Below are 20,103 nucleotides of genomic sequence, written 5' to 3' on the forward strand. Positions count from 1 at the left end.
GGACCAGCTCTCTTGCTTTATTCTTATTCTTCAAGATACTAGCTGTGGTAGAAATGGACAGAGTAGGCAGCTGAGCAACTGTCACTCATTCTTTACTTTCCCATGCTTCACTACTTCCAATCTTGTATCCAGACCAGCCATTAGATGTCCTGCTGGCAGCATTGCTCTAGAGGAGTGTTACCAAACTCACATGTATCACAGCCACATAGACAGGTAGTGAAAGCCACTGGTCATAGGCCTTGGTCCTGGCATCCTGTTCATCAAGTCTCAGGGAACAGAAAAACATTCATTTTCCAAAAGTACCAATTTACAGAGATAGAGCTGCCCCAACTATACTGTGAGTGGAAATGTCTAATCAGCATGGATATGTGCTGTCCCTCTCTGTGTATCAGGTGTTTGCAATTTTGAAAGAGTATTGTGTCAACTGATGAATGATAAGAGCTTAACTTATAAAAATAAATAGCTTATGTTTTGCAAAATTATCTGGCTTCAGATTTTTTCCAAACAGGGAATTTATAATCCAATTATAAACAAGTTAAGCAGATAAAAATGTAAAATTCTACCTTTATGTCTATTCTTCCTAGTGTTTCGCTTTTGTTCCTATCGTAACTTTAGTGCTTCAGAGGCCCAGGCTCATAAAACAGACAATTATTTTGTTAACACTTTTAGGTGCCTAAGGCAACAAGTAAAACCATTTTAAACTGAGTGTATGTACTGAATGAAGAAGGAAATTAAGACATTGAAATATGTCATCCATGAAAGAAGCAGTACCCCATATCATACCACCATATAGCAAGCACAGTTTGCTATACACACCACCTCAAACCTCACAGTGCCCCTGTGATGGTTATTTTGATTGGCACTTAACAAGATCTGGAACCTCGGCAGAAAACATTAGGTGTACGGATGGGGGAAAACCAGCCCTAAATGAAGGCAGTACCACTCAATGGATGGAGTCTCAGGCATAAACAAAGATAAAATGGAGCTGAGCAGCAGCACTTTCCTTCGATTTTAGATGTACCACACAGCCTCAAGATTCTGTTGCCATGGTTTCTAGGTCTTGATTTACTGGATCAGTCAACTGTGAGCTCAAATAATCCCTTCCTTTCAAAAGTTGCCTTTGTCAGAAATTTGGTCACAGCAACAAGACAAGTAAGTACTATGAGTAATGTAATACCAAACCATACCACACCACAGTGAAGCTGTACCATACACCACCCATCCTACCCCATACTATGGTATATAACACCAAACCTTACTGCGTCAATACAAGAGTAAATTGAAAATTCAAATCAACAAGGTAGCAGTTGATATGAAATTTCTTAGCTTAATGGGAGGAATAAGCAAAAAGAAATCTCCATTAAATATTTTACTGGTAAATGTTCAGAAATTTTTCCATGAGATTGGGAGAGAAACATGTGTGTTCATTATCATGCTTGTATTTAAAATCCTAGCCCAAATAGTAAAAACTGAAGTTATGAAATATCATAAACTTGAAATAATTAGGCAAAACATTCATATAAAATTTATATGTGTGCTAAACAAAGCCAAATGGTAGAATTTCAAAATACAAATCCAACTGTATATATTGATAATATTTAGAAATAATTTTATGAGGTTGGTGAGGTGGCTCAGAGATTAAGAGTACTGGCTATTCTTCCAAAGTTCTGAATTCAATTCCTAACAACCACATAGTGGCTCACAACAATCTGCAATGAAATCTGATGTCATTTTCTGACCTGTAGACATATATGCAGGAAGAATGTTGTATATATAATAAATAAACCTTTTAAGCAAATCAAAAGCATTATTAAAAATCATTTTGATGATATGTCAAAGCATAAACATAGCTAAATTAAAGTTAAACATATCTTCAAAAGGATGTATGCTCAATTTCTATGGAACTAATTGGTAAATTAAAGGCAATTTGAATCAAATATTAGTATTTATGGGCACAGATAGGCTAATTCTAAGGTTTATATAGAAATCTAAAGACTAAGACACATCTAGATGATTTTTAAAACTAAAAAAAGGAATTGATTTAGCCCATAAAACTATAATAATGAATGGAAAGTGGGGTACATGATTGAAATGATTTCTATGGAACACAGCAGAGTCTAGAAATAGACATAGTGTGCAAGGAAGGGTGAGGTTTGTAATAAATGCTGTTGTGTCTGCCTGACATCAGTGTGGGGGGAAAATGAACAATTTCTAGATCATGTGATACAAAACAATAAACTTCAGGTCCTTGGAAATCTACATCAAAGAAGTAATTCATAATTCACAGCAATTAATAATTTACATGACAGCAAATAGATTTTGTAAAAATAACAAATTACAATAGAAAAATATAATTATATCTTATCAAAATAGAAAGTTATTTGCTTGGAGTTACAAGTCATTAAGAGGGAACAGTAAATTATTTCTAATAAAAATGTCAACTACAAATTATTGTGCAATTTATCTTACTTCAGAGTAAGCACCTCTCAGTGGCCATCACTATTTTAAAAAACATAGAAGTGTGCACTGGGAAGCTATTTTTTACAAAAGGCACACAAACACACAAATTATAACTGTAACAGAAAAAGTAAAGATACATTATTTTTAACAAGGTTTGATAGTTTCTTCAGTGATTCTATTGACACAAAGGAAAGAGTTATTTGCAAAAACTATGTGATAACAAAACACCATTTAATAATAATTTCAAATAAATATATACCAGAATCTGAGAAAATACTACCATGGTGAGATTCTTCTTTGTCTCATGGAGGATTGTATTTAGGATTGCAGGCACACTGCACTGCAGAGGATGTGGAACAGCCTCCACTCACTATCACCCTTCAAGTAAAGGAGAGTGCTTATTTAGAAACCCAGTTTGGCAACTCCTGAAATATTCTAACAAATATGTCAAGGAGTACATATTATTCATAACAACCCAGGACTGAAACAACCCAATTGCCATGTAAAAGTATTACATATCTTTATACATATAATATTTGTATATAAATATATGTATTCTGTATACAGAAATGGTACATATAAAAATTGAGCACAATATACAAATACAGTTTCAATGCAACACTATCACTAAGTGTTTGAATGCTCCTAAAGTCAATACTATTTCTCTGTGAAAATAAATAAGGTACTGATACAGCATGGATGATTTATAAAGCATCATGTTAAAAGAACATGAGAAAATACAGTAAGACATATTTTAAATTCTTCTTAGGTAGGATTTTATCCTTCATTCCATCCTTCCTTCCTTTTTTCTTTCCTTTTGCTTGCTTGCTTTGACTTGGAGGTGGGTGTCAGCATGCCACATCACACCTGTGGATGTTGGAGAACAATTTAGGTAGTTGAATCTCTTTATAAAATGTGGATTCAGGCCATCAGGCTTAACAGTAAGAAACTTTACTCATCTTGCTAAACCTTCTTAGGTGAAATTTTAGACAAAACAAACCAATTGAATATTGCCATAAAGCAGAAAAGTAATTAAATTTGAGCATGCTGTGATGCATTGACTGTGAAGGGCCATGGAAATATATTTCATGATGATGAGAATATTTTGTATCCTGATGGTGGTAAAGACTTGTATATTTCATAAAACTTCTTGATATATATATATATATATATATATATATATATATATATACAGATATAGATATGTTTGTATACATATGTTTACATATATACATATATATGTTTAAAATAGATTGTTACATGGTATGTATAAAGCACTATTGTACCTCGAACTTACTGTGTTACACATAAGAAAACTGGAAAGAAATTTTAGATAGAAAGTAAACACAGTGGCTAGAGAGATAGCTCAGTAGTTAAGGTCACTGGCTGTTCTTCTAGAGGTCTCAGGTACAATCCCCAGAACCGATATGGCAATTCACAATTAACTATAACTCTAGTTCCTGGGAATCTGATGCCTACTTTTGGTGTCCATAGGCACCAGTTACACATGTAACACACAGACACACATGCAGACAAAGTACCTATATACATAAAAAAAAATTAAGTTTTTTAAGAAAGTCAATATAGTGATCCCTGTATTTTTATTCATTGACTCCCTTGAATGACACTGGCCTTGAAGTTTGCTATCCTGCCTCACAGCTGTCTTGGTAGTAAGCTGATTAGTTGAATAATTTATGCTCAAGGGTGTTAGCCCTTTGAAAATTGTGGACTTGGTTCTCACTTTTATTTTCTCCTGGGTTGATGTCACCTCCATATGCAACTTGAAATCTTAGGTGTTGATTTTATCTCTTCCCACAGCTCCATATACTGGATCCCCATATTTTTTCTGACCCAACTGAATAGCTGAGACTATGGGCTTTTTTCACATTTGACTGCAATATGTTTTCTTTTGCACAAGCCTGGTTATCTTGCCACCAGATCATAGTTTTTGCTTTTCACCAAGGTTAAACTGTAAAAATTGTTAGGAGAGAATGGGCCGGAGGAAACTCACATTATTACAATTGGTAATTTACTACAAAATAATAGTTATTCTATGAGTATTATTAAATTATTAGTACTTAGAATGTGAATTTACAGAGTGCACTTGAGGGTTTGCTACAGATACATAGTAAATAATCTACTGAGAAGAGGGACAGAGGCTACCTTACCCATCAAAGTACACAGAAGACTTTTGCTCATTCTTGTTTAAATACAAATATATAAAATTCTAACACACATAATGTTAGGTCCCTTAATACAATTTTCATCATAAAATGTTTTCAAGAATCAGGTATTATTTTTCACTGATCAAGATATTTATCTTGTGTATGAAGTTACCAGTGCCCTCAATTTCATGTGAGCAAGTTGTAGCTCACTGAAATGCACACTAACTGTGACACTATCACTGTAGAACAGTATGTTCCAGTTCTTTGGATCGGGTGACATCTGACTCACAGCTCTAAGGCAGGTGCACTCTGGCTGTTAATAACACATTTATGCAGAAACAGAAAGAGAAGGAATCATAGCAGTATTGCTCATTAGCTCTAACTTTCAACATTTCAGAAAGTTCTTAATAACCACACAACAGAGTGTACTAACCACACAACAGAGTGGTCTTGAGATACATAAATGGTTTTCTCATGCCATCCTGGGATAAAAGCAGGCTAGTGTCTGCCACTGCTTTTTACATTACCCTATTCTCATTCAGAAATGATCCATTACCATACCTTTTTTTTTTAAAAAAAAAAGAACATCTAGAGAAGCTTCCCTGCCTGCCTTCAACTGACCAATGTGGTATTCAGTCCTGGCAGAGAGAAGTGGAAGAGATGTATTCTGGATGTATGCTGACTTGTACCCTGGTGTGTTGTGCTGGTGTGAGTAAAGGAGCATGGCATGATCAGTAGGTGAAAAGGGAAGATGAACAACATTTTCCTGCCAGTTGAGGGCTTATCTCATTCTCAGCATCCTGGCATATTCCTGAGACAGACAAATAAATACTAGTGCAGACCCCAGTACATCACATTACCTCCTAAAATCTCAGTCTCTTTTCTCAATTGTGAGGGTTTTGAGTTTGATTATTTTCCTCTCCCCGCCCCCTAGAATGTTAAGTATCCCATTCCCTGCAGATACACAATTAGTAGAAGGACTTTAGCCCAGGCCAATCCACACTCCCCTGTGTGTGGTTCATCACTGAAATGCTTTTGATGTTTTTGATTAGTCACTGTCACTCAGTTTCTATTGACTAGAAGTATTTACTCTGAAGGGAGCATTCTCAAGCAAATATTTTTACTTTCCTGTCCCCTGCCCAGGGAAATAGAGTGATATGCTAAAGTGAAAAGTACTGATAATATATAATCTAAAATCTAAATAATACATTTTAAGTGATCCTACAGAAATTGAGAGTAGAATTGATTGAATTTTGTTAAACAGTGGCTGAAAAGAGTCAGAGTAGGGAAAATAGGAAAAAGTTTTTTTGTTGTTGTTTTTGTTTTTTTTGTTGTTGTTGTTTTGATACATCAAATTATAGCTAAGTAGGAGTAAACTCCTAGTTTGCTCAGCATGGTAGTGAAGAAGGTCACACATGAAGATGCAAAGAAGAAGGCATTTTGAAAGTTTTCATTGTGGAGAAATTTATCTGGCAAAGTATGTAGCATATGCATGGTAAAACATGCATAGAAACTGGCAAAAGCATACAATTCTGTCTTTAAATATAAAGACAAAATTTAAGTTTGCTAATAAACATACTTCTAAAATACTGACTTTGGCAAGTTATCTCTGTAGGAGTCAAGCAACAAGGGTTCATTTTTAGACTTAATTTTAGGGTGAAATTGAAACCTAGAAAAGACTTTCAACAGTTCTCATCCCACCACCTTTCTGGGCATCATTTCATTCGGTGTTCTACCTCACATTAGAGAGCAGCAGAGCAACTACAGCCCTTCGGACAGTCATTCATGCAAGATCTACTCACAACCCCAGCGCTTCCGGTGAAGAGACTAGCACCAGTGTTTCAGGAAAATCCATCCATCTTGCACAGAACGCTCACCCCAGTGACAGGTCCTGGGTTCAGATCCTATGTTGGCTGGCATGGTACAGTTTAGAGACATATTTAAGAAGTTGTAGGCTTTGGTAAGTGATATCTATCCAAAAAATTGTCTGTTAAATTTTCAAATTTTGTGGAGTATAGCTTTTCAAAGTATGGCCTGATGATTCTCTGGATTTCCTCAGTGACCATGGTTATGTCCCCCTTTCCATTTCTAATTTTGTTAATTTGCATGTTCTCTTTCTGCCTTTTGGTTAGTTTGAATAAAGGTTTGTCTATCTTGTTGATTTTCTTGAAGAACCAACTCTTTGTTACATTGATTCTTTGTATTGTATTCCTAGTTTCTACTTTATTGATTTCAGCCCTCAATTTGAATATTTTCTGGCATCTACTCCTCCAGAGTGAATTTGCTTCCTTTTGTTCTAGAGCTTTCAGTTGTGCTGTTAATTCTATAAAGTTAACTATTGTCCAGTTTCTTCGTATGGGCACTTAGTGCTATGAACTTTCCTCTTAGCACTGCTTTCAAAGTGTCCCATAAGTTTTGGTATGTTGTGTCTTCATTCTCATTGAATTCTAGGAAATCTTTAATTTCTTTATTTCTTCCTTGACCCAGGAATGGCACAATTGTTTATTGCTCAGTTTCCATGAGTTTGTAGGGTTTCTGCAATTTGTGTTGTTGTTGAATTCTAACTTTAAAGCATGGTGGGCATTGTTGGGTAGTTCTTCTTGAATTCTGAGGAGAAAGTTGCTTGTAATTGGATCCTCCTATGTAATGGAATCTTGGTCACTTGAAAGGTGAATTTACCACAACCAGACAATCAGAGGAATTTAAAAGAGAGCTGAAAGAAAGGCAGTATTGGCCTCATACAGAATTTTGTTTGGTCCTTTAGACTATTCAATCTACCCCATGATCTCCAGATCAAATTCCATGGAGTAGGATTAAAATAAATAACCTGTTTATTTATCGGTGTTCCTTTTGAAAATGAGAGGAGAGAGAGAGAGAGAGAGAGAGAGAGAGAGAGAGAGAGAGAGAGAGAGAGAGAGAGCACTTAACTTGGCTTCTCAAATGTTGAAGCCCCTGGCTCTGAATGTAGCAAGCATGGAGACTCTTACCTAACAAAGTCAAGCACTCATGGCCCTGGGTTTGGGTTGAGATCACTAAATGACTTGGATGACACAGAAGCCTCAGTGAGTTCCCTAAGGCTGTACTTTTTTATTACAGGCATTCACAAAAAGCACTGCTGCTGAGGCCAGATTTCACACACCAAGAAAATAGGAATTAGGATCTCTGGTCAAGGAAATCTATCAGACTGACAGAAAGCTCTCAGTCCTCCTTCTCCTACCCCCTGGGACTTCTACCTCTTCCAAGAACAGCAGTTATGAGAGTCCATTTGCTGAATGAATCCTGTAACTCAGAAACTTGATGTGATTGAAATCTGGTAATTTACTATCTCCTTCTCTCACCTAACCAGTGGCCTCGAGTAGTAGTGTTCTCTGTGTTTGCTGAGATTTACCTCACAAGCCATAACATTCCCTCACTGGAAGAATGCAACTGGCTATTTTAACTGTGTATCAACAACTGGTTTTTGTGTTGTTGTTGTTGTTTGTTTGTTTTAAATTAATAGAGGAGGGAATTAACAGCTGCCCCTATACTGGCATAAAGCTTCAGCTTAACAGGAAGATAAAGCTGTAGACCTCGCCATATCTCCAAACATACATTCAACAAGGCTATGCCACTGGGAACTGTTTAAGAGAGGCACAGCTAGTGTTGAGTTCATATCATAGGAAGATAATGGACAAGATGAATATTTAGATGATTTTGAATCCTGTAGCCCAGAGAAAAGGAGATAGAAACATTCTAAGAGATGGACAAAATTTATGGCTTTAAGAAACAATGTCTTTCAGATACAACATGACTGATGTACATATAAACTCAGAGATAGTTAAAGCATGCATAGTACCTGAAAAGGTTCAAGCCACATAGGGTCCTACCTAGCATTGTAATTGGAAAGTGGACACAGGCTCCCACCTCAACCAAGAATCTATTTGTAGCTGATACTTCTTTGCAAAGGGAAAAAATTTGGTTTGTAAAAATAGTGTCTTATTGGGTACTAACCACTCTCTAGGGCAACCCCCATGCCTGGTAGTTGGCATTGTACTTGTGAGCTTTGTGATTTGTTTTGTTTTGTTTAGGCATTTCTACCCTAGATATTTTTCTGTTTGTTTGTTTGTTTTGTTTTTACTCTTTTTTATTATTTAATTTAATTTTTTATTTAATTTATTATTTTACATGTCGATCCCAGTTCCCTCTCCCTCTCTCCCTCCCTTTTACCCTCTCTGCCCCCTCACATGCACCCTGACCATCCTTCCCTTCCCATACCCCCACCCCAATTCCACATGTAGGGCAATGCCATCCAGGTGGGGTCATGTAGATCTGTCAGGTCATTTGAAGTAGGGACTAGGACTTCTCTCCTGTCTCTAGGTTAAAGCAATATCCCTTCATGGGGGATGTGTTTGCAAGGTCCTTTTGTGCACCAGGAATACATCCTGGCTCCACTGTCTGAGGTCCCTTAGACTGCTCAGTCTTTCTGGCTGAGATCCATATTCAGGGGGGCCTGAGTCAGTCCTATGCTGGATTCCCAGCTATCAGTCTGGGGGGGGGGGCCCATTAGCTCCTCCTTGTTCAGGTCAGCTATCCCTGTTTCTGCAACCTGATCTTGTCCTTTCCTTCTGCATCTGGATTCTAGTTTGACTCAGTGTTTAGGTATGGGTGTTTGCCTATCCTAGATTTTTTCATTGTTGTTGTTTGTATTTGATTTTCACTTTTCATGGGTGAGGAGAGGTACTTTAAAGACAGAGAGAAAAAGTACAAAGTAGAGTGGATCGAGAGGTGGAGAAGGAAATGGGAGGAGTTGGGAGATCGGAAAGCCCATCAAATTAAGTTGTATAAAAATTTAATTTAAACTAAAATAAAATCAACAGATTTAATACATCATAAAAACAGACTGAAGTCTTGCTTTGGCTTAGAATTCAGATACCACAGTTATTCTATGTGGTCTCCTGGGCCTGGGCAGTACTTTGGCCTCCTAGCCCATTACCTCCAATCCTACTTGCCAGACATACATGATGTCAATTTTCTATCCCTTGTCCTGGCACCAGAAAGAGTCTCTTGTCACTTTCTCAGACCTTGGCCTCAAGCCTCTTGTCATTTTGCACAGTCATTCAGGCCTGGAACTCAGAGGAAGACATCATGCTACCCAGAATATTAACCTACTATGCCTTCTGGTACACATGCCACAGTGATCCATGCAGTCTGTGTGTGCCCCAACCCTGAAGCTTCTTGCATCTCAGGAGCTAAGACTCTAGACTCCAACACAAGATCCTCCATAAACTGCAATACCTCAATCTGTTTAACCTGAGCCCCAGTTGTGAGACTAACTCAAGCCCTCATCCCACCGCCAGTTTGCCTGACATCCCTGCTGGCTGGACTAATAATTCATATTAAAACTACAATAAAAATCCTAAATCCAGATGCCTAGACCCCATCATAAATGCGCAAATACTGCAATAAGCCAAGACAAAATGCCCCCTCCAGAATTCCTACTGAACAGTAAGAACAACAATTATGATATTCAAGTCACAGAATTCAAAAGAACAAATATAAATATGTTCAATGATTTTAAAGCAGTCAAACAGAACACAAATAATAATTGGGCAAATTTAGGAGGACAGAAATGAAATTATTGAAGTTGAAAAATCACAAGCAAACTGCTGAGTGAAATAATGAGGACAATTCAGGAAATTAAAATCAAATTCAATAAGGAGATAAAACACCAAAGAAAACACAAACTGAAGCAGGATATGAAAAACCCAGGCAATTTCATCTGAAGCTCAGTGGAAAGCTTCACAAACAGACTGGATTGGATAGAAGACAGAATATTGGGGTCTGAACACAAGATAGAAGAACTGAATCACCAAATCAAATACTAAATGAAATGAATAGAGGAACTTTGAAACCCTATATATTACACCAAAGTTATGAATTATGGAAACTGAAGAGGAATTCCAGGCCAAAGATACAGACAATGTTTTTAATAACACCACAGGAGAGGAGATTCCTAAATATAGAAAAAGAGATAATTAAAATTCTCACAGAATACTACATAAATATGACCTGAAGAAAAACTCTCCATAACCTCCTATAATTGAAGCACTGAATCCACAAGCTAATGAAGGGCTGAGTCAAATATAAGGCAGAACCATTAGGACAAATGCTTATTAGTCAATAGAAACTTCTGAAATAAGATTGGCTTGGAAAAGCACACTCCACAGTTGCAAAGTCACAACTGCTAATGCAGAAGTTGATACTCAGCAAAGCTATCCATTAAAATCAAAGGATAAATTTAAAAATTCTACAGTGAAAAACCGATTAAGGGTAGATATGAACTCAAAGCCAGCTACACAGAGGCCACTGGAGGGAATTCTTAGGACTAAAGAGAAGGATAAACATATCTAAGAAATCACAGAGGAAAATAAACATTTCCCCCCCCCATAAAAAACCCACAAAATAAACAGAATAGCAAAAAAAAAAAAATAATAATGAGCATCTTTTTATAATAGATCTGGATATTAGTAGTCTACATCCACCAAGAAAAAGACACAGACCCCACCCACCTATGATCAAACATAAAGAATTCCTTAAGGTTAAAGGATGGGGGAAAAAGAGCTGCATGCAAGGAAGTAAGCAGGCTATTCTAACATCAGACAAACTAGATTTTAAATTAAATCTAGTCTGAATGGGTGAAGCATGTCCCTTCATGCTGATTATGGTAACAATTAGTCGAGACTATTACTATATATATATATGTGTGTGTGTGTGTGTGTGTGTGTGTGCGTGCACCTGATTCCCAATTTCATAAAATGTATACCACTTGATATAAAACCACAGATTAAATGCACCACAGCAATAGTGAGGGATTTCAATATTCTATTACAGTCAGTAATAAGTCACCCACACACTCAGGTAAAACAAAAAAAGTTGAAGAAGATCATAAATCAAATGGAACTAACAAATCTATAGAACATCTACCTAAATACGAAAGAAAACACATTTTTCTCAGAAGTCCATTTATTAGAATACAAAGCAAGCCTCAGCAAATACAGGAGGATTGAAATAGTATGTTGTACTGAGTGCAATGGAATAAAGCTAGATATCAAAGGAAGAGAAAAATAAATAAATAAATAAACTCATGGGGATTAAACAACACAATGTTTAATAACAAATAGGTCACTGAAGAAATCATGAAGGAAATTTTAAAATGTCTGTATTTGGATGAAATGAAAACACAACATGTCAGGATCTGTGGAATACAATGCAGGAAACATAAGAGGAAAATATATGATCCTAAATGTCTTATTATTGTAAGTGAACTTGGCATATAAATACACACACATAGATAGATAGATAGATAGATAGATAGATAGATAGATAGATAAAGATACAGATATTATATTTTATATGTGACAGGAATTTAAAAATACTTTCCCAACAGGTAATGGCTTAGTAATATAATTTAAATAATGATTGAAATATAAGGAATGTATTTCTGTTATAACTTCTTTGGTGATGGTGAATATGCATGCAGAAGATGGAGGGATGTAAATACAATTAAAATTCTCTTTATTTATAAACAGCCTTGACCATGGGAGAGAAAAGTGAAGCAGGCAGTCCACAAAATTATCATCATAATGATCCAAACTATGAAAATCAAAAATGATATTGGAAGTTCCCTAGTTAAATAGTGGCGACATATCAGAACTATACTATTTGTATAGGATTACTCTATAATGGGATTTATTTGAGTTAAATCCAGGCACAACAAGTACTTTTTCAAGAACAATTGAAAGTCATAGATAATGAGATCATTACAAGAGTTCAAGAAACACAGTGAATTTACAGAGTAATCAAAGCAGCAGAAGCATATACTATGAGACAAAGAAATTAAAAAATGAACAAATCCACTGAATATTGATTTGATATCATCACCACTTTCTATAATCCTGGTAGAGAATGGAGAAATAGATGATTGTGTTAACTAATCACATTTAAGATCAGGTAGGAAGGACTTTGAGTTAAACTGCCCAAGTGTGACAGAGAAGACTTAGCAATAGAAAACGGAAATTGAAGAAAAGCCTTGGAAAGTCACAAATATAGATCAGGGTACCTGACAAATACAGATGTAAAGACAACAATGCACTGGAAAGAAGTAAGCCAAGATGAACACAATTCAATCCTGTGGCTCTATAGAGAAGGAGGGAAGCAGGAGCTGCATTTGATAAGTAATCCATTCAAGTACAAATAGCCCTGGTGAAAAGAGCTGTACTTTCAGGACAATATGACAATAATTTCAAGCTTCAAGTGCAGTTGAGGGTTTTGGTGAGGCAGTGCTTGCCCCAATACTAAGATCATCAGTGGAGACTACTCACATGTTTTTGTTTGTTTGTTTTGTTTTATAAATTATATCCATAGTGCTGCCCATATGAATGGTGAGTCTTTCTTCTTAAGTCACATTTCTCTAAAACTACTGTCATAGTCATCCTGAGATGTGTCCTATGGGTGATGTCAAATTCATTCATGTTGACAATAAAAATTATTAGCATGATCATGTTGTTTGAATTCTCAGTGTGCAAGGGTGGTTTAAAATAAATCAATGCATGTTATACTGCATGAATAGAATTAAAGGCAGAAAATACATGATCTTCACAATAGATACATGAAAAAGTTAAACATACTTTCATGGCAAAAATCCCCAAGAATCCATGACTAGAAGGAACACAACAACACAATGTAGTCTATATTCAAAAAGCCTCTAATTTATATTACGCTAAATGGGAAAGGGTGAAAGCATATCCTTAAAAATCCAGAACCAGAGAAGGCTGCCTTACCATGGTCTTCATAGTCAATACAATACCTCAAGTGCAAGCTAGAACAATAAGGCAAAAAGAAAGACAGACATGTATGAATAGAAAAGGACTATGAGAAATAGTTCCATTTCAGACAATTTATTTGTATATGGAAAAGAACCTAACAATTCAATTAGAAGCATCTAACACAGTCATTAAAGTCACAGAATCTAAAGCAACATACAAAAGCAAGTAACGTTTTTCTTTGATATTTTCTTTTTAAATTTGAAACAAGCTTGTTTTACATGTAAATCCCAGTTCCCACACCCTTCCTTCCCCCTTGACCCCCCCTTCCTACCAATCCACATCCCATCTCCTTTCTGCTCCCCAGAGACAGTGAGGCCTTCCATGGGGATTCTTTAATGTCTGTCATATCATTTGGAACAGGATTCTTTAATGTCTGTCATATCATTTGGAACAGGGCCTAGCCCTCCCCTATGTGTCTAGGCTGAGAGAATATCCCTCTATGTGGGATGGGCTCCCAAAGTCCATTCTTATACTAGTAATAAATACTGATCCACCATCAGAGGCCCCATAGACTTCCCAGTCCTCCTAAATAACACCTACATTCAGGGGGTCTGGATTTGTCCTATGCTGGTTTCCCATCTATCAGACTTGAGTTCATGAGTTCCCCCTTGTTCAGGTCAGCAGTTTCCGTGGGTTTCTCCAGTCTGGTCTTGACCCCTTTGCTCATCACTCCTCCCTTTCTACAACTGGATTCCTGGAGTTCAGCAAAGTGTTTAGCTGTGGGTGTCTGCTTCTGCTTTCATCAGCTATGGGATGAAAGCTCTGGGATGGTGTATAATGTAGTCATCAATGTCATTAATGGGGAAGGGCATTTAAGGTAGCCTCTCCAGTGCTGCTTAGATTGTTAGTTTGGGTCATCCTTGTAGATCTCTGGACATTTCCCTAGTACCAGATTTCTCTTAAAACCTATAATGGCTCCCTCTATTATGGTATCTCTTTTATTGCTTTCATCTATCTATTCTTTTCCTGACTCAATCTTTCTGTTCACTCATGACCACCAATTAAGTACAGCAGACCACTTCCTGAGCAGAACACTAGTAGCACAGACACTGAAATCAACAATTAATAAATGGGATCTCTTGAAATTGAACAGCTTCTGTAAGACAAAGAACACAATCAACAAGACAAAATGGGATCCCACAGAATGGGAAAATATATTCACCAATCCCACATCTGACAGTGGGCTGATCTCCAAAATATACAATGAACTCAAGAAGCTAGCCCCCAAATAATCGAATTAAAAAGTGGGGTACAGAACTAAATAGAAAATTCTCAATAGAGGAATCCAAAATGGCTGAAAGGCACTTAAGAAAGTGCTCAACATCCTTAGCCATCAAGGAAATGCAAATCCAAATAATTGTGAGATACTATCTTACTCTATCGGAATGGGTAAAATCAAAAACACCAAAGACAGTTGATTCTGGAGAGGATGTAGAGAAAGGAATAACTCTACCACTGCTGGTGGGAGTGCAAACTTGTACAGCCACTTTGGAAAAATCAGTATGGTGGTTCCTCGGGAAAATGGGAATCAGTCTTCCACAAGATCCAACAATTCTACTCATAGGCATATACCCAAAAGATGCATATTCATACAAGGACATCTGTTCAACTACAGTATTATTTGTAACAGCCAGAACTTAGAAGCAAACTAAATGGACCTTAACTGAAGAATGGATGGAGAAAATGTGGCACTTATAACAATGGAATACAACTCAGCAGAAAATAAAAAAAGCAATGGAATCTTGAAATTCACAGACAAATGGATGGAACTAGAAGAAACCTTCCTAAGTGAGGTAACCCAGTCACAAAGATAACCAGCCCACAATCCACACTCCCAGAAAAGCCACGAAACAAGGAGGATCCTAAGAGAGACATACAAGTTCTCCCGAGAAGGAGAAAGGGAAAATATCCCAAGCCAATTGAGGGAGAGAAAGTTAGAAAGCCAGTAGCTTTTATTTGACAATTAACTTTGAGAAAGAATTTTCTCATTGTGATGGAAACCTTTGTCTACCCTCTGGAATGGGTATGCATTGAAGTTGCATGTTTTAGAAATGATCTTAGTTTACATGGCCAAGAGAATACTAATAATGATAACTGAATATGTAGGTGTGTTTAACACCACTTTCTTTCTCTTGGATTTTAATATTCTTAAGGAGTAGAACAGCAACTTAGAATCCATTTAAGATCTCGGAATGAACCTCAATCAGGTAATGCGCTGTCTGGCAGATTCACACATATTTATTGATGGACTGAGCAACTGAATGCGCAAAGAGATCAAGCGCCAGAGGATGTGTGCATTCAGTCTGCTCACACTTTTTGCTCTTGACTTATCACTCTTGGAAAATATAGGTAAGGATATTGGTGTCTGTGGCACCCTGCTCTTCTAGGGAGCCTATCTCTTCAGCCAGGGTGCTATCAGCAGCCTCTCCAAACAGCAATGCTCAGGTTGCCAATTTATGGCTCACTCATCTCCCACCAGAAGTCAAGTTCCTCTTCTAATTACTATCCACTAGGGTGTTGGCCCTTAGTCAAGCCCATTCTATCAGGGAGAAAATTTCACTTTGTTATCCTGCTGTAAAATTCACAAATAGGTAGCTACTGTCCATCCCCTTCTTCTCTTTTTCCTCCTTTATCTCACTCCCTTCCTTTCTCCTTTTCTCCCTTCCTTCTTCCTGTCCTCCTCTTCCAATAATTTCTTCCTCCTCACTATGTCTCCCTCCCTACATCTCTCTGTCTCTCCATCTATCTTCTATTTCACACAAATATATATATACATATATACATATATATACGTACATATATATACATATATACGTATATATATATATATATATATGTATATATATATTTATATATATGAGATGAATGATGTGTGTGATCTCTGCTTAAGCTTTGGTCATCTTTGTTCTATTGAACTAGAATTAGAATTAAACTATAGAATATATCTCTTTCATCCCAGAAATCTTTATAAAATTTCTTGGAAACAATCAAGCATTTGTTCTTTGTGTTTTTGATTTTTTAAAAAAAAATGTTTATTAGATGAAGCAAACAACAAGGAATACAGCTGCTCAGTTCCTTTTCTCCACTTAGACAACCAGCAAACTTCCACCACAGTGAGCAGATATTTATACCTCAAAGCAACCAAGACAACCCCTGCATAGGCCTTCTCCTAGAAGATTCTAGATTCTCCTGAGTTGACAATTAACACTAATGTTCACAAATAGTAAAAAAGAAGTACTGAATTATATGGTAATCAGATAAAAAACAACTCTTCTTGTCAATCATTTTAAACACCTGCTGGCTTTATCTGCCAATCATTTGGATTTTTCTTGGAACAGGTCTCTTTAACTCTGTGCATGTGTTTTATCTGAAACATGAACTGGAAGGAAATACAAATTAATTGCTTACATATCTTATTTAATCTATATTTTATATGAGTGCTCTGTGTGCCAGAAGAGGACATTAGATCCTATTGTAGATGGTTGTTAACAACCATGTGGATGTTGGGAATTGAACTCAGGATCTTGGAACAACAGCCAGTGCTCTTAACTGCTGGGCCATCTCTCCAGCCCCTAATTTCTCACATATATCTTTTTCCAAAATTACCTTGTTGTAAATCAACCTGCTACAATAGAATTTCACACATCCAAGAATATATGGTCAGGACAAGTTGGTCTTGAAGGGTTTATAAAATAAAAGAACACAAAGATGCAAGGGAGGGTGAATCTGGGAAGAGTTGGGGAGGATAAATAAATATAATCAAAATATATTGTAAGAAATTTGAAACTCTCAAAGGACAAATTTTAAAAATGAAAATGGGCAACTACTGTAAGTATATAGTTTTTTCAAAAGAGAAAAAAAAATGTATGGTTTGAAGTATAAGAAAAGATGCCCAACTTCTCTCCAAATTAGAAAACTATGGTGGAAAAAATAGACATAGACTGTGGGTCATGAATCCCACATTTTAAAAGGCTGATGATACTCTCTGAAAGTGTGAGAGAGGCAGCACACTCACGATGAATACTCTGAATAGTTGTCTTTGAGGATAATTTTCTCAATGAGTTTCAAAATTTGAAAGTATGTACAAAATCTGCTATTCTACTAATAAAATTTTATCTTTAAGAAGTATTTATATGTCTGTGCAAATGTCTGTAAAAATTTCCATTACATCATCGTTAATGACAATATAAAGCTAGAAAAATGTCAGTAGCATGTAGGTAAAATATTATTTGTATATTCATATAGTAGAAACTATATAGACTGAAAATAATTATTGTTTACTCCTGAGATATGGACTTCTATACAGAAAAGACACAATACACAAGTATAAATTGTATCCCAGCTTTATAAAGATTTAAAGATGCATTTATATACATATTTTCATCCCCATAGAACATCTCTGAAATGATAAATAAGAAATGGAGAATAGTGGTTGCCTCTGGGAAGAACAGCTGGAAACTAGAGTTTGAACTAGGAAGATACTTGGCATTCTATATCCCTTCTCTACCTCTTAGCTGCTGTCAATTGCTAGTAGTCCTTTAGTTAGGGGCAGACTATGTGCCACCTCCCCTCTCCATGATGGATTTTGTTGTTTGGTTTGCTCAAGTCTTATATAAGCTGTCACAACTGCTGTCACTCATGTATCTCTTTGCCCTGCTTGTCTGAAAGACAGTTCCTTTGTTCTTACCTCTTACAATCCCTGTCTCCCCTCTTGAAATGATTCCTAAGACTTTGGGGGGGGGTTGTAATGTAGATCTCCATGGCCCAGTTAGGGCTGAGCATTCATCAGTCTGTTATTCTACGTATTTGACCAGTTGTTCATCTGTGTTTGTGGTAATCACCACTAACTTCACAAGAGGCTTTCATCTTTGATGACAGGGTTTGGAATAATCTATGGGCATAACAAGAAATCAACAGGAATTTAGTACTATATTCATTTAGTAAAATAATAGTGGAAAGTTCTTCCCTAGAGTCTACGATCTACCTTGCCATGTGTTCTTGGTCCCGATAATGACAAGTATGAGCTTTATCTTGTGGAGTGTGCCCTAAAATCATCAGAAAGTGGTTAGTTATTCCCATGACTTTATGTCATACTTGTACCAGTGGGCGTATCTAGCCAGTGATTATTGTAGCTCACTGAATTCACAGCTGTGTAAGACAGATAATTACTGTTCTCCTCCAGTGGTACACATAGCACATTCCAGCACAATGAAAGCTGGTCAGTTAGAGTTCAAGCTTCCAGGTCAGCACCAGAACAATTTGTCTATATTTGATGACTAAACCAAACTGTATCTTCAGCAATACTGTCTTATCATCAAATTCTGGAGGATAACCAAGAGTGGTGGTGATAATCTGTAATGTTTTAGGGGGCTATGTGATCCCACTAGCCAGGATCTCAGAAAGAGGTACCTGTTCCTGGCATTTTTTATTTAGGCTTTTTACTTGTTAATTTATAGTACCTCATAAGGGTGTTTCCACTCTCTTACATGGTAACCCTGTTTAAACACATTTTAAACAGTCAAACATGGGAACTTCTGGGGGCCACTTTCTTTCAAATCATCCCATACCTATATCCGTTGCCTTTCAATATTCATAATTTCATTTTCTCATCAGTTAAATAATATTTCATTGTATAAATGTACCACAATTTCACTACCTATTCCTCAGCTGATGATCGCTTATGCTATTTCATTTCCTGGCTATGGTGAGTACATCAGCAGTGAATATGGATGAGGAGTTATTGCTTTAGTAGGATATGGAGTGTTGGGTATACGCCCAAGAATGATAGAGATGGATCCTATCGTAGATCTCTTTCAAGCTTTTTGAGACAACTCTGTAATGATTTTCAATGTAGTTGTACCAGTCTGCATTCCCACCAGAGGTGATAGTGTTCCCCACATCTATACCATCTGTTGTTGTTTGATTTTTGTGCTCTTAGCCATTCTGCCTGAAGTAAGATGAAATATCAAAGTAGTTTAACTGGCATTTTCCTAGTGGCTAAGGATGTTAAATTAAAAAAAAATATTTCTCATCAATTTGAATTTTAGTCTTTGAGAATTCTGACTAGTTCTGTGCTCCATTTTTTATTGTGTTGTTTGTTTTCTCGACATTCAGTTTGAATTTTTTGTATATTCTACACACCAAGCCTTTGTCAGATGCATAGTTGATAAAGATCATTTTCCCATTCTGAAAAATCTCTCATAATCAGCCTGATGTTGTCCTTCTCTGTACAGATGTGTTTAATTTCACATATTTATCACTTGTTGCTCTTAATGTCCACATGACTGGAGTTCTGTTCAGAAATTTCTTTTCTGTGTCTGTAAATTCACCCATATTTCCTACCTTGTCTATCAGATTCAGGTAATCATATCATATGTTGAGGTCATTGTTCCATTTAGAGTAGAGGAGGGTCTGCTTCATGATCAGAGTTTAAGGCTGGAAAGTATATCACTTGGAAGAGGGGTTGTTTCATGACAGTGTGAAGCTGACATTTTTGTCTTCCACTCTTGGAGAGAGGACAGGAGGCATCATATAAAGACCTCTAAGTCTACAGGCCCCCTCCCAGTTTTAACACTAATGTCCATGGCAAATGCTTTACCCATAAAACTTCAAGA

The sequence above is a fragment of the Phodopus roborovskii genome, unplaced genomic scaffold, assembly GCF_943737965.1.
Source record: "Phodopus roborovskii unplaced genomic scaffold, PHOROB, whole genome shotgun sequence".
NCBI lineage: Eukaryota > Metazoa > Chordata > Mammalia > Rodentia > Cricetidae > Phodopus > Phodopus roborovskii.